Below are 13,830 nucleotides of genomic sequence, written 5' to 3'. Positions count from 1 at the left end.
ATCATTTATTATGCAAACAAGCCCTTTTACAAATTGTAGACAATTGTTCAGTGATTCCCCAAGGGAGTAAGTTTTAGACCTTTACAATCTATTAATCTGATATTTCTGTGGGTCCTATTTGTCATTCTGTCACTGGTATTTATTTCTGCAGCTGCTTTTACATGTTTGTGCATACTAATACATGTTACACTAAGTATATTCCAGGCTGACTGGGAGAGCTTGACATAGGAGCGTATGTTCAAGTAAGCAAACATTCTCATTTTATGAGTCTTTATTTAATTTACTTAACAGACAGAGGCTGAATGAGAATGAGACTTCAGCTGCAGCTAGATAAGTAAAATACTCACTGAAGGATATTGCTACCCTTAGGAGATATGAATGAATGAATGAATGAAAAACTTATATAGCGCGGCACATGCGAACTGAATCGCCTCTGGGCGCTTGATGTTTCGTGTCTCATGACATCAAAAGAGCAGAGTTTTAATCTGTCTTCTGAAAGTCAGGTGGTTTTCCTCCAACCGAACGCTGGTTGGTAAAGCGTTCCATAGTCTCGGACCTTGAAAAGCAAACCTTCTTTCTCCTTTGGACTTGTATTTGGTTTTTGGCACCTTGACCAGATTTTGGTCAGTGGATCGCAGAAAGCGATTAGAATTGTGAGGTTCTATCTTGTCGCAAAGATATTGCGGCGCCTTCCCATGGATGCACTTATGTGTCAGGCAGAGTGCTTTAAATACAATTCTGTCTTTTACTGGCAACCAGTGAAGGGTTCTCAGCGAAGGTGAGATTGATTCCCATGTTTTTTTCCCAGTCACCAGTCTGGCGGCCGTATTCTGTACGACTTGCAGACGAGCGATTTGGTACTTTGGGAGCCCGAGGTAAAGGGCATTTGCATAGTCCAGTCTGGAATTCACGATTGTTCCCACCACGACTGCTACGTCTTCTTTGGGGATAAATGGAATAAGTCTGCGTAGTAGGCGCAACAAATGGTGCGATCGGCTGACTACTGACCCTATTTGTGCGTCCATTGTCATGAAGGTGTCAAAAATGACTCCTAGACTTTTGACTTTGGAGCTAGGGGTGATGCTTTGGCCCAGAATGGGCGGCGGTGTCCAGGTTGTTGCCAGTTGACTCTTTCGGCTGGCGTGAAACATAAGGAGTTCTGTCTTGGAACTGTTGAGTTTAAGATAACTCTTAGTCATCCGGTTTTCTATCGAAGAGAGACATTTCTCTAAACTGAGATGATGATCCTTTTTGTTGCAGATGCGAAAATACAATTGCGTATCGTCTGCATAAGAGTGATAAAGTAGTTCTTGGCTACTGATAATATCAAAGAGAGGGCGAAGATAGATGTTGAACAGTACCGGTGACAGGGGGATCCTTGGGGGACTCCACATGGCACCGTGCGTTTTTCCGACGTGAAAGATCCCAGTTTCACGGTTTGTGATCGGTTTTCAAGAAAGGAAGAAAACCATGGTAAATCACCTTCTGCGATTCTGGCTACCTCGGCCAGTCGCATCAGTAACAGGTTGTGGTCTACCGTGTCAAAGGCTGCGCTTAGGTCCAGCAGAACCAGGAGACAGGATTCTCCCTCGTCTGCGGCCTCGAGGGCATCGTCCCATATTTTGAGTAAGGCCGCTTCTGTCCCGTGTCCGGGACGGAAACCTGATTGAAATGGATCGAGTAGATTGTGGGTATCCAGATGCTGTTGCAGCTGTTGTACCACTATTTTCTCCATTATCTTGGAGAGAATATTTAGGCCTGTTATGGGGCGGCGGTGAGTTGGGTCCTTGGGATCCAAGTTAGATATAAGATACCATTCAGTTTTTCAACTTACCATTCATCCACACATTGAAATAAAGCTTGAATCATGGATATGTGCTTAAGAAAACAGACTTACATGGGCTTACATGTATAAGAACTGATGGTTCTGATGGTGAAAAGTGTCATTACCCATCAGAACCATGTGTATGCTGGGGTGGGCTTAATATTACAGCCCACCCTGATCCCTAATGAAGATGGGCCAATGATGAGGATTATTACTTTGCCAATGACACCAAAGCTGGAGCTTAATTTACTTCCACGCTACAAGCCATACGCCCTGAAATGATATTGTCTTGTATCCATCACACTCCTTACAGGCTTACACAGGCGTTTGATTCCTGTTGTTTTTTAAGAGTTGGGGTACTTTTACACTGGGGCGTCGCGGGCGTTGGTGCTAAAGTGCCGCTATTTTTAGCGCAATAGCACCTGTAAAGTGCCTCAGTGTGAAAGCAGCCTTAAGATCAAGATTATCACCAATTCAAGGTGTATAGGTGAAGATTCCCACTTTCATAGGATGGTATTGCCCAGAGCAGCCCCAGACGCCCTCTTACGGGGTCCCCTGCTAGCGCTCTTTGCTCCGCCTCTTCTCTGTGTACCCAGGGCCGTTTGAATGAATTTGGGGGCCCCAAGCAAGAAGCGGGGGACGGGGTGTTGCTGAGTTTTAAGTAGAGGGGGGGGGACAGCTGCCGCCGAACACCGAGATGTACTTCTGTCATTGCTTGCAAGCAAGTTGATAAGCGGGGGGGCCTAGGGGCGCTGTGCAAGCATTTTTTTTTATCAATTTGATAAGTGTATATAAACCGGGTAGTACTTTTTCTGATAAGGGGGGGGGGGGGGTGCTGCTGCCGCCGAATGTCGGGTAGTACTACTTCTGATAAGCATCCCTCCTCCATCTTCTTTTTACCCCCCCCCTCCCTACCGCATACCGCACACCAGGAGATTCAGTTTGTTGTTCCCGGCCGGACTAAAAGGAAGTGAGCACTGAGTGTGTGCACTTCCTGTCAGTCCGGCCGGAAACAGGACACTGAATCTCCTGTACCGCACGGTTACGGTATCCGGCCGGACTGCAGGAGGAGCTCGGCCACGCTACAGCAGGCTGCAGCACTTATAGGAAGCGGCTGCTTAGCGGCGCGGCAAGGGCCCGTCCTGCTGGGGCCCCTGGCCAGCTCGCGGCCCCAAGCAGTTGTTTGCTTTGCCTGTCCTGTTCCGACGGGCCTGTGCGTACCCCCATATGAAGCAGCTTTCTATGGCGAAAGGAAGCTCACACCCAACACAGGCTGTGTGTGTGTCCATAAACATGCACAGCATGGCTCAGCTCTGGCCTCTCACCTTCCCCACAGGATTTGATTGACAGATCTGTGTCCTATGAGGAGAGAGTGAAAGGAGAGTGCCTCTGCAAACAGGCACAGCGCTGTGTCAAAATAGAAAAAGTAAGTACGTTGTATAAGGGGGGTTGCGGGGTGATACAACTTCTGGAACACTTAATCTTAAGGCAGGGAATTATTAGGGTAAAAAATGTCCTGCCCTTGCAACCTCTTAAATCCTGTATGGTATACTGAGGAAGTTGAACAGAGGAGATGCAGGGGAACTGTTGCAGCACTGGGTGGAGCCTGCTGGAGCCATGAATAAGGTCAATATTATCCCCTTTTGGGTGTTGTTCTACTCATTAAGGTGAAAAACCTTCTGTGCTACAGCTCCCCCCATTTTTCTTACCTGAATCTGATTCGATCCAGTGATGTGCACAAGCGCAGAGGCTCTAGCTGCTTTCGCTCTCCTCATTGGACAGATTAGTAGCAGAAGGAGCCATTGCCTCCCGCTGCTGTCAATCAAAAGCTGTGACACAGAGTAGGAGGCAGGGCCGAGTCCCGCTGTCTGTGTCAATGGACGCAGCAGTGGGACACGGAAGCGAGGGGTACCCCTATGTAAAGCGGCTCTCCGTGAGGAGTACCCTATGAAAAGGGGGGCCTAGAGCACCGGTGGGGGACCAGAGAAGAAGAGGATTGGGGATGCTCTGTGCAAAACCATTGCACAGAGCAGGTAAGTATACGCATGTTTGTTATTTAAAAAAAATGATAATTAACATCTACAGTCACTTTAATCCTCTGTCTCTGGACATAATGAGAAATGATTTCTTGCAGTGTGGGGGCCCGATTAAAAGGGCAGATTTTTTTTTTTTTTTATAGTTTCATAGAGTTGGGCTTTAAATCATAGGTATCAAAAATACACCTTTGAAAATAAATTCCACAAAAAGTGATTTTAGTTTTGCACTGCTGATAGCAAGAAAATGTATACATTATGATTTACATCTAATGGAGAATATAGTGGTGAGAATTCTCCACCAGAAATAGCTTTTCCACCTATATCTGTCACAGTCATTACAAAAGCCAAAAGATAGTGTAACGTATCTGGTGGTGGAGCCTGATATGTGGAGGTAGGCTTCTCTTACGCCTCTGGCTCAGGAACCCTGGTAAAGTGACAGATGTGCCTGAGCACTGAACGAGTGCCTGACTGGTCTTCTGGTGCAGGATGCTGAAGAGTAAACGGTGCATTGCTAAAGGGCAGGCTGTGCTCTGCTGAAGAGCAAGCTGTACGGGCAGGGAGACCAGAATAGGTCAGCAGATTCAGATGCTGGTAAACAGGGTCAGGCAACCTGGGTTGGCAACAGAAAGGCAGATCAAGTATAAGCGGCAAGCAGAAGAGTAATCAAAGCCAGTGCAGGGTTGGTAATGGCAGACAGATGGGCGGATAAGCAAAAGGAGCAGGCAGAAACAAAATCCTAAGACAAGGGGTCAGTACAGGCAGTGTTCAGCCAGAGTCAGAAGCAGATCAAGTCAGTAACTGAGAGTCAACACAGGAAGAGGTTATTCAGCGGATATTCAGAAAACTTAATAGACCAAGCAGTGATGAGGACCCATGGCCATAGTGCAGCTTAAATAGTCTGTATAGAAACCTGCGCTGGGATACCTAGGGTTATTGGCTGCTGCCTCCCTATAAACTATCCCCTAAGGGACAGGGTATAAAGGTAAATGTAAAGTAAGGGATAGTGGCGCTGCCTAGTTGGACACTTGTCTAGTAGAAACCCTATAGGTGATAGACCTGTTCCTAGGGCAGGGACAAGTATCTGGTAGCCCCAATGTGGGTACTATAGTCCCTGGTAGGCTGAGTAGGGCTGTGTACAGATGTGAGCCCCAATGTCCTGTGGGGATAGGTGTGCACGGACTCTGTAGTCTGGCAACTACACTGAAGGTGCTCTAGTGTTGTATAACATATGTTGGCAAATGTGCAAAAATGTGCACTCTATGGGGCAGTGTAGTGCTTAGTCAATAGGATGTGTATAGTACCCTTAGATGGCAGTAAGTGTTCCTAGATGACAGAAGGGAGGCATCTGCCTCTATACAACAACCGTAGCAGATACAAGTAAGAAATGAATGAATGAAAATAAAGCTGGTGCCTAGACAATTGCCCTCTATGGAAAGATATATAAGTATATAAAACACGTGTCTAGATCCGGCACCTGCAAAAACATATCATACTAGACTGCTGATATCTATAATAAAAAATATAAAAATAAATAAAGCATAAGTCCATGCACTGGTGGGTGGGTTCCAGATGCAGTGATAGTATGCGGGCTCCTGCCCCCTGTGGAAAGAAACTCAGCACTAATAGTGCAGTATATGATCTAGTAAGTATACACTGTGAAAAATGTCCGTGGTCCTTGAATTTAAGGAAAAATGTTTACATATATAGTTCATCCGTGACCACTAGACCATGGTTTGTACTGGCAAAGACATATATTAACATATAGGATTTCTTGGTGTGGCAATTAGAGTCCAGCAGGCAGGTTAGGTGTGAAGGGGGTGTTCATACAACACAGTACGACGTGGTCCCGGTGCTCCCCTCAGGGTTCCCCACTGAGGGGGAACCCTGAGGTCACTTAAAAATGATATCACTTATATCACTTAAATATCACTGATATCACTTAAAAATGTTGTTTATTCAGAACGCATGTATATCATAGCCTGCTATTGCAGGCTATGATATACATGCGTTCTGAATAAACAACATTTTTAAGTGATATCAGAGTCATACTATATAACACTATCGGAGCCCCCCGTGTCTTCTTTTTTCCACCGAGGAATCAAGGAAACTGGATTTTCTGGATCGTTTTCAGCACAAAATCCGTCTGGAGGAAGGAGCAAGCAGCAGGGTGGAGTAGGATCTCTTGACATATGCACGTCACCCCAAGAGGGGACCTCTATCTGGTGAGTGGGGAACCCTGAGGGGAGCACCTAGGAACACTTACTGCCATCTAAGGGTACTATACACATCCTATTGACTAAGCACTACACTGCCCCATAGAGTGCACATTTTTGCACATTTGCCAACATATGTTATACAACACTAGAGCACCTTCAGTGTAGTTGCCAGACTACAGAGTCCGTGCACACCTATCCCCACAGGACATTGGGGCTCACATCTGTACACGGTCCTAACTCAGCCTACCAGGGACTATAGTACCCACATTGGGGCTACCAGATACTTGTCCCTGCCCTAGGAACAGGTCTATCACCTATAGGGTTTCTACTAGACAAGTGTCCAACTAGGCAGCGCCACTATCCCTTACTTTACATTTAGCTTAAATAGTCTGCCTGAGGTGACGTTTGTGCGTGCTCGTGCACCCGTTTGCGCGCCTGCGATTTGGCCACAGACCAATCTTCTGTGCACTGTAATGCAGCTATCCTGACAGATAGTATCCCCCCCCCCCCCCCCAATAATACATAAAACACAAATAAGTGTGGAATTTAAATTACATCACAACATGTATTAATGATTTGTGAGGAAGGAGCTAGACAGAAAATTGCTGTATACTTAACCATTGATCTGTGAAATTCTGAAGAAGGTGATGGTAATTCAATCCATGATACCGACTCTTTGTTTAATTTGGCAATTAAAGAAGAGATAGGGCCCTTTCACACCAGCGGACCGTATGTCCGTATTTCATCCATCGGTTTACGGATGAAAAAGGGACATAGATTAATCCCTATGGGATAGCGGGTGTAAGCGGATGAACATCCACTGATACCCGATCTCATCGGTCCCCGCTATGCTCCGATTCTGCAGACGGAGGAAAATCCTATTTTCAGTCCAGTCCATGTTCATCCGATCCCCCCATAGGGAAGAGTGGAGATCTGACAGGGTGGTCCCTGTGTGCAGGGATCGCCCTGTCATCTGCCGGCTCAGCGGGGATCAACAGAGCGATCCCCGCTGAGCAAGCGGATGAGACATGTACGGATCCTCACAGGATCCTTACATGTGAAAGGGGCCTTAGGGCGTTCCTTTAGGGCTCTTTCCTTCTGTATGTCCGTTTTTCATCCATCCATTTTTGGATGCAAAACGAACATACACGTATCCCTATGGGATAGCGGATGTCATCGGACCTACATTCGCTGACATCCGATGACATCCGTGTTCGATATGCTCCATTTATGATGACGGAGGAAACCCCTATTTTTTCTTCCGCATAGAAAATGGAACGGACGTAAAATGGATGTCAGCAGATGATCTGATTACATCCGATCCACTGACACCCATTTTTTAACCAAATATACCACAAAGCAGCATGTGAAACACAATGCATGCTGGAGAAGAGCAAATTCTCATGGGAGATTAGAAAAAAAAAAAAAAAAAAAGAAAAACGGATGAGAAACTGAAGAAAAAGCAATAGAAAAAGATGAAAAACGGACATCTGTTGATGTAAAAATAGACATTCGCGGATGTAAAACAGACGTTCGCGGACATGAAAACGGATGTCAAAATTTACATTCAAATCCGTTATTCACCCAAAAAAAAAAGGAACTGAACTGGACTGAACGGAAAGAAATAGGCCCCTTTCACATATACGGATCGTTCCTCTGTTTTTCATCTATCTGTTGGCGGATGAAAAACAGACCTTAATGCATTCATACGGAAAAACGGATGAGAACGGATGATCATCTATTTTCTTACTAGTTTCATCCGCTTCCGTCAACATCCGTTTTTGTTTTTTTTAACGTATGAAAGCGCTGTTTTCCATCCATCAAAATGAACGATCATACGAAAAACAGATGTTAACTGACAAAGGGACCTTTCACACAGGGCTGTGCGTGCAGGGACTGACCTGTCAGAGCGCCGCTCTCCCCTATAGGGGATTGGATGATGACGGATCGTAGTGTCCCTTGTCATCCGATCCGCCAGACGGATGTAAAAATATTGTTTTCCTCTGTCACACTTTGGCGGATCGGAGCGGGTCGGATGTCAGCGGGCATATCACAGCTGACATCCGTGGCTCCATAGAGGTGTACAGTCCGCCTAAAAATGTGAGATATGTAAACACCTTATGTTATAAAAAAAAAATCCATAGTGCTTTACAATAAAAAAGTAAAATTCAAGCATATTTTATATACAGTACATAGAATGTCTGATGTAAATTTGTACATTCATAAAAATAAGTGAAAGTTCTAGCGTTAGAGCCTAAGCAAAAGGAGTAATAGGATATAAACTTGCATAAGATATACTGTATAAGCAGGATTTTGTTTTACTTTATTCCTTGTTTAAACATCAAAAATGTAAAAGGTTTTGAATTCTAAATTGAATGTGACGATCCAAAGCTAATCTGTATTTTGTTACATGATTTATAATATGCTAAAATAAGGTTATTAAAAGATTATTAAAAACAAAGTATGTATGTTCTGCTAGAAAGGAAAATATAGCAGGAACTATACAGTATATTGTATCGTGGTAATGTACCAATTGTATACTGTGTATGTTTAGATAAATATCTATTATTTTGCACAGGTCAAAACATAAATCCATGTAATATTCTTATTTTCTTATTTATTAAACAGTGCTTTGTATGTACTGTACCATGTATCTAAAAAATGCTTCCAACGTATATAAAGCTATCATAGCTAGGGAGAGCCCCACTGGCACTTGATATGAAGCTCTATAAAATCATAATATTGTACTCCTGAGTTGGACCCCAGGGTAACATTAGATTGCATTAATTCTTGAAAAATAACTTCTAATATCTTCGGAAACAGGGAAAAGGCCTGTTCCATTATATATTCTCATTGAACTGGTATCTACTTGAAATCCTGATTATTTTCTTGGTATCCTATGTGTTTCATATACCGTATATACTCGAGTATAAGCCGAGGTACCTAATTTTACCACAAAAGCTGGGAAAACGTATTGACTCGAGTATAAGCCGAGGGTGAGAATGCAGCAGCTACTGTAAGCGCAAAAGAGGGTCAACAATACCCATTTGCACACCTCACTGTGGCCATTGCAACCTCACTTTGCCAACCACACTGTGCCCATTGCAACCTTCACTGTGCCAATTGTCACTGTGCCCATCCTCACTTTGCCAATCCTCACTGTGCCCATTGACATTGTGCCAATCCTCACTGTGCCCATCGTCACTGTGCCAATCCTCACTGTGCCAATCCTCACTGTGCCCATTGTCAGTGTACCTGAAATTTACAGACTGCGGGCATCCATTCATTGTTTAAAACTCTTGGTCCCCCCCCCAAAAAAAAAATTGAGCACCAGCCGCCACTTAGGGGCTCTGAGCTTCAGCAAAATGGCAACCTCCAGCAAGAAGAGACAGGAGCAATGCTGGTGGCAATTTACAGCACACACTTATTTTGGTAGTATAATTATTTATGTGGGAATGTGTTATCCTTGCTAAAGAACATTATCATATATACTCGAGTATGAGCCGACCCGAGTATAAGCCAAGGCCCTAATTTTACCACAAAAAAATTGGAAAACTTATTGACTCGAGTATAAGCCTAGGGTGAGAATGCAGCAGCTTCGGTAAGCAGAAAAGAGGGTCAACAATGCCCATTTGCATGCCTCACTGTGCCCATTTGCAACCTCACTGTGCAGCCTTACTGTGCCCATTGCAGTCTTACTGTGCCCATTCTCATTGTGCCCATTGCAGCCTTACTGTGCCCATTGCAGCCTTACTGTGCCCATTCTCACTGTGCCCATTGTAGCCTTACTGTGCCCATTGAAGCCTTACTTTGCCTATTCTCACTGTGCCCATTGCAGCCTCAGTGTACCTGTATTCTTGACAGGCTGCGGGCATCCATTTTTCAAAAGTCACGGCTTCATCCTGGTCCCGTTCCGTGATACTCAGTGTACCTGTCGGGTCGCGGGCCTCCATTTTTCAAAAGTTGCGGCTTCCTCCTGGTCCGTGATAGGCGTTTGACACTTTGCTCTGCTACCGCCTATCACGGAGGTCCTCTCATCCTCAGACTCAGTTTTCCAGCAGACACTGTGTTCAGTGTTCTGCCAATCACGGACCTTCTTTCATCCTCAGACAAGAGGACGTCCATGATAGGCGGAACACTGAACACAGTGTCTGCTGGGAAAGTCAGAGGATGAGAGGACCTCCATGATAGGCGGTAGCAGAACACAGTGTCAAACGCCTATCATGGACCAGGAGGAAGCCGTGACTTTTGAAAAATGGATGCCCACGACCCGACAGGTACACTGACTCAAATATAAGCCAAAGGGGGGGTATTTTTAGCCCTAAAAAAGGGCTGAAAAACTTGGCTTATACTCGAGTATATATATTTTGTATCATGTTCTTATGGGTAAAGTTCCAGTAACCAGTAAAAAAAAAGTAATGTTCTATTTGTAAGAATACTGTTTGTAATTACTGCCCAGGTTCCAGAGTCTAAAATGCCCTCATGCAAGTCCCCAAACAAAGAATGAAAGTCTTTAATTTCCTTTATTTTCAAATTTAACCATAAGTGTCTGTGGGGGGGGGGGGGTTGTTCCTAGCACTGCAATGTTTTTTTTATTTAAATGAATGCTGGGTATTAGTCCAAGCAATGACAAATAAGTAATAGAGACAGACAGAAGACAGATAACCTCCTACCCTGCCACCTTGATGCTGAATAAACCAGTACCTACCAGTATCAACCAAAGGATGCTTGGAAGGCTACCCCCCCCTTAAAGCATCTTCTCAATGTTGACTGCGTGGAACCATATGGAAAGGCCGGTGTGCCTGATGTGTTAAGCTGGTCCCTATCAGAAGGAACAATCATTGGTGTTTCAATATTTAATGCAACGATTCGCCATCTAGAGCTGGAGATTTTTTGTAGTTTGTAGATATCTGGTAAATGAGCAGAGAATGTAACATACACTCTTTTATAAACAATACAACCAATACCCCAAGCCTCATCATTATGCAGTCTTACACTGCTGTCCACAGATCAGATTAAGATGATATGATGATGTGTTATTTTAAAATGATTTTAAAGACAGAAAATTAGATCACGTTATTTCTACGGTACTCAAAACATTTGGGCATTTCTAATGCATGCAGTCAGCACTCAAGTCATGAACGAAGCACTTCATGGTAGATCGTTGCAAGCTTATTTTTTTTAATATATTATTCAATTAAACTGTTTTTATAATACCTGCTACTTTAATTTGTGCACTGCCATTGCCACAAATTGGTTTGCTTTAACAGTTTTACATGGTGGAATTAAATTACTATTTTATTTAATACTAATGTGAGTCTTATATCACTCTGGACATTTATGTAGTCTGTGATTTTAATGATGCAAGTTCATCAGTAGCTTGAGGATAATAAGCTACATATATAAATTTGAGTGCTAAAGGCCTCGGGAACATTGCGTGTCAGCCCCAAAATCTGTGACCTCTGAAGAAAGTAATTATAAAAGTACCATTGTAAAAATATGTCCAACTTGTCCCTTCATCTTGCAAATAAAGAAGCCACTGGATTTACAGAATGAGAAAGGTGTCAACTAAAGAGTAACATTTAATGATTAAACACGACAGACCGTAGACAAAATGGACCGGAAGGATCAGGAAATGTACACAAGTGATGGGCTTTGCTGTTTCTTGCCTTAGGTGAAGCTCCAGAGAAACAGCTGCATTGTATCCACCAAGAAAGAACTGAGGCAGCTGCACTGCCTATTATATATAAAGAAAACCACATATGCTCCATAAAGCACTTGTTTCTTAAGACAGCTCAAACCAGAGAGGTCACTAGCTAAGGAAGATCTAGTGTATTTCCTAAATGTTTTGACATTTAGTGATGGTATATACGCAAAGGAAACAACATTTCATTTATTGTGGTAAAGCTTGATTTATAGATAGATAGATAGATAGATAGATAGATAGATAGATAGATAGATAGATAGATAGATAGATAGATAGATAGATAGATAGATAGATAGATAGATAGATAAAGATAATGTGGTATGAGACCCAAAAACAAAAATGTAATATAAAACCACTTTAACTTCCATATTGGGATAAAAAGTTTACTTTATCTCTGCAATCAAAACTGCAATTCTTGCATCAGGCTTGACTTGGATCATGGAACCTATACCAGAACATTGGTCACAATAGCATTTTTATTTTTAGGATTTGGTACTGACTGAACAGCGATCCTTCTCAGAGCCACCTTTTTCTTAAAGGGGTTGTAAAGGTCCGTTTGTTATTTTCTAAAAAGGTTCCTTTAAGCTAGTGCATTGTTAGTTCACTTACCCTTTACTTCGATTTCCCTTCTATAAAAAAATAATTATTTGTTTACTTTGTCTGAATTTCTCACTTCCTGTTCCATCTCAGTAAGCTGTTCAGTAAGCTGTTCTGGCTGACTATTCACCGCTCGGATGATGGGGGCAAGCTTACTGAGGAGAAAAAGGACGTGAGAAATTCTGACAAACAAAAAAAACATTTAGAAGGGAAATCGAAGGAAAAGGTAAGTGCAATGCACTAGCTTAAAGGAACCTACTGTATTTAGAAAATAAAAAACGAACCTTTACAACCCTTTTAAGTAAAGTTATGTTTTCAGCAGGAGCATTATTATGATTGTAAAAGCCCTGGAGCATGCTTGGAAACACTGCAGAACACATACACCTCAAAGACTGCCTGCCGTTTTGCCTTTTGGGATGTTGTGATAGCTCGATCCAAAGAAATTTGGCTCCAGGGGCATTGAAAGTGTTAGGCAGTGTCAATAGGTGCTTATAAATTCTGCTTCACTGTGTTGTCTAACCACACCCTCGGAAGCAATGTGATGATCAAATGCATCAGTACGGGGGCTATACAGTGTCCGTAAGTGATGTCAACGTGACCAATGTTCTGGTGTAAGTCCCATGATCCAAAGAAAGTTTCCCCCGGGTGCATTTAAAGTGTTAAGCGTGGTAATAGGTGCTTAAAAATTCCTCTTCACCATGTCATATAACCCCATCCTCAGAAGACGTTGTGATGATGAAACACATTAGATCGGGACTCTGCGGGCGGATGGAAGTGACGTCAACAAGCTGCCTGGAAGTGATGTGGACTGAGAGGATCGTGCAGGGAGAGCGTGATGAGACATGGTCAGAGTGTTTGGCCGACATCTTATTGATGGGATGTGATATCTATTTATTTTTGTTTGTTTTTAACTGGTAATTGAGATTGAATTAAATGTTTAAATGGGATTAAGCTATGTGGGCCATTTCTTTCTTTAAATATTAGTGTGCATTGAATGCTACTGTGGAGTCTGTTGGCCTTGGGAGGAGAAACAACTGTGAAGAATTGGTTTATGGACTTTTTGCCAATCAGTAAAATGAGAGGCAAAAAGATTTGGTTAATGTTGAGTCTTGTGGGGAGTATAAGTCACATGATGCACAATTGTGGAAGAGATCTGGTGATCAAGATCAACTTCAGAATAAGAGGTAAACTGTTAATTTTTACTATAATCACTGGGTGATATATTTTAATTTTCATTTTAATGGCGCTGCTTAGGCGTGAATATGAATTACTCTGTTTGGTTTACAGTTATATTATAGGCATTTATGGTAGCAGCTCTTTATTGTACAATACGTTTTATAGGTGTGGGATCCTCCTAAGTGCAGAGTATTTTTGGTTTCAACCTTAAAGGCTAAGTTCACCTTTGCATTTAGTAATTCTTTTTACAGGAGCCTGCAAAGCACTGCAGCC

This window comes from Rana temporaria, chromosome 5, assembly GCF_905171775.1.
Source record: "Rana temporaria chromosome 5, aRanTem1.1, whole genome shotgun sequence".
Lineage (NCBI taxonomy): Eukaryota > Metazoa > Chordata > Amphibia > Anura > Ranidae > Rana > Rana temporaria.
The sequence above is the reverse complement of the archived record's forward strand: the minus strand, read 5'-3'. Positions refer to the sequence as shown.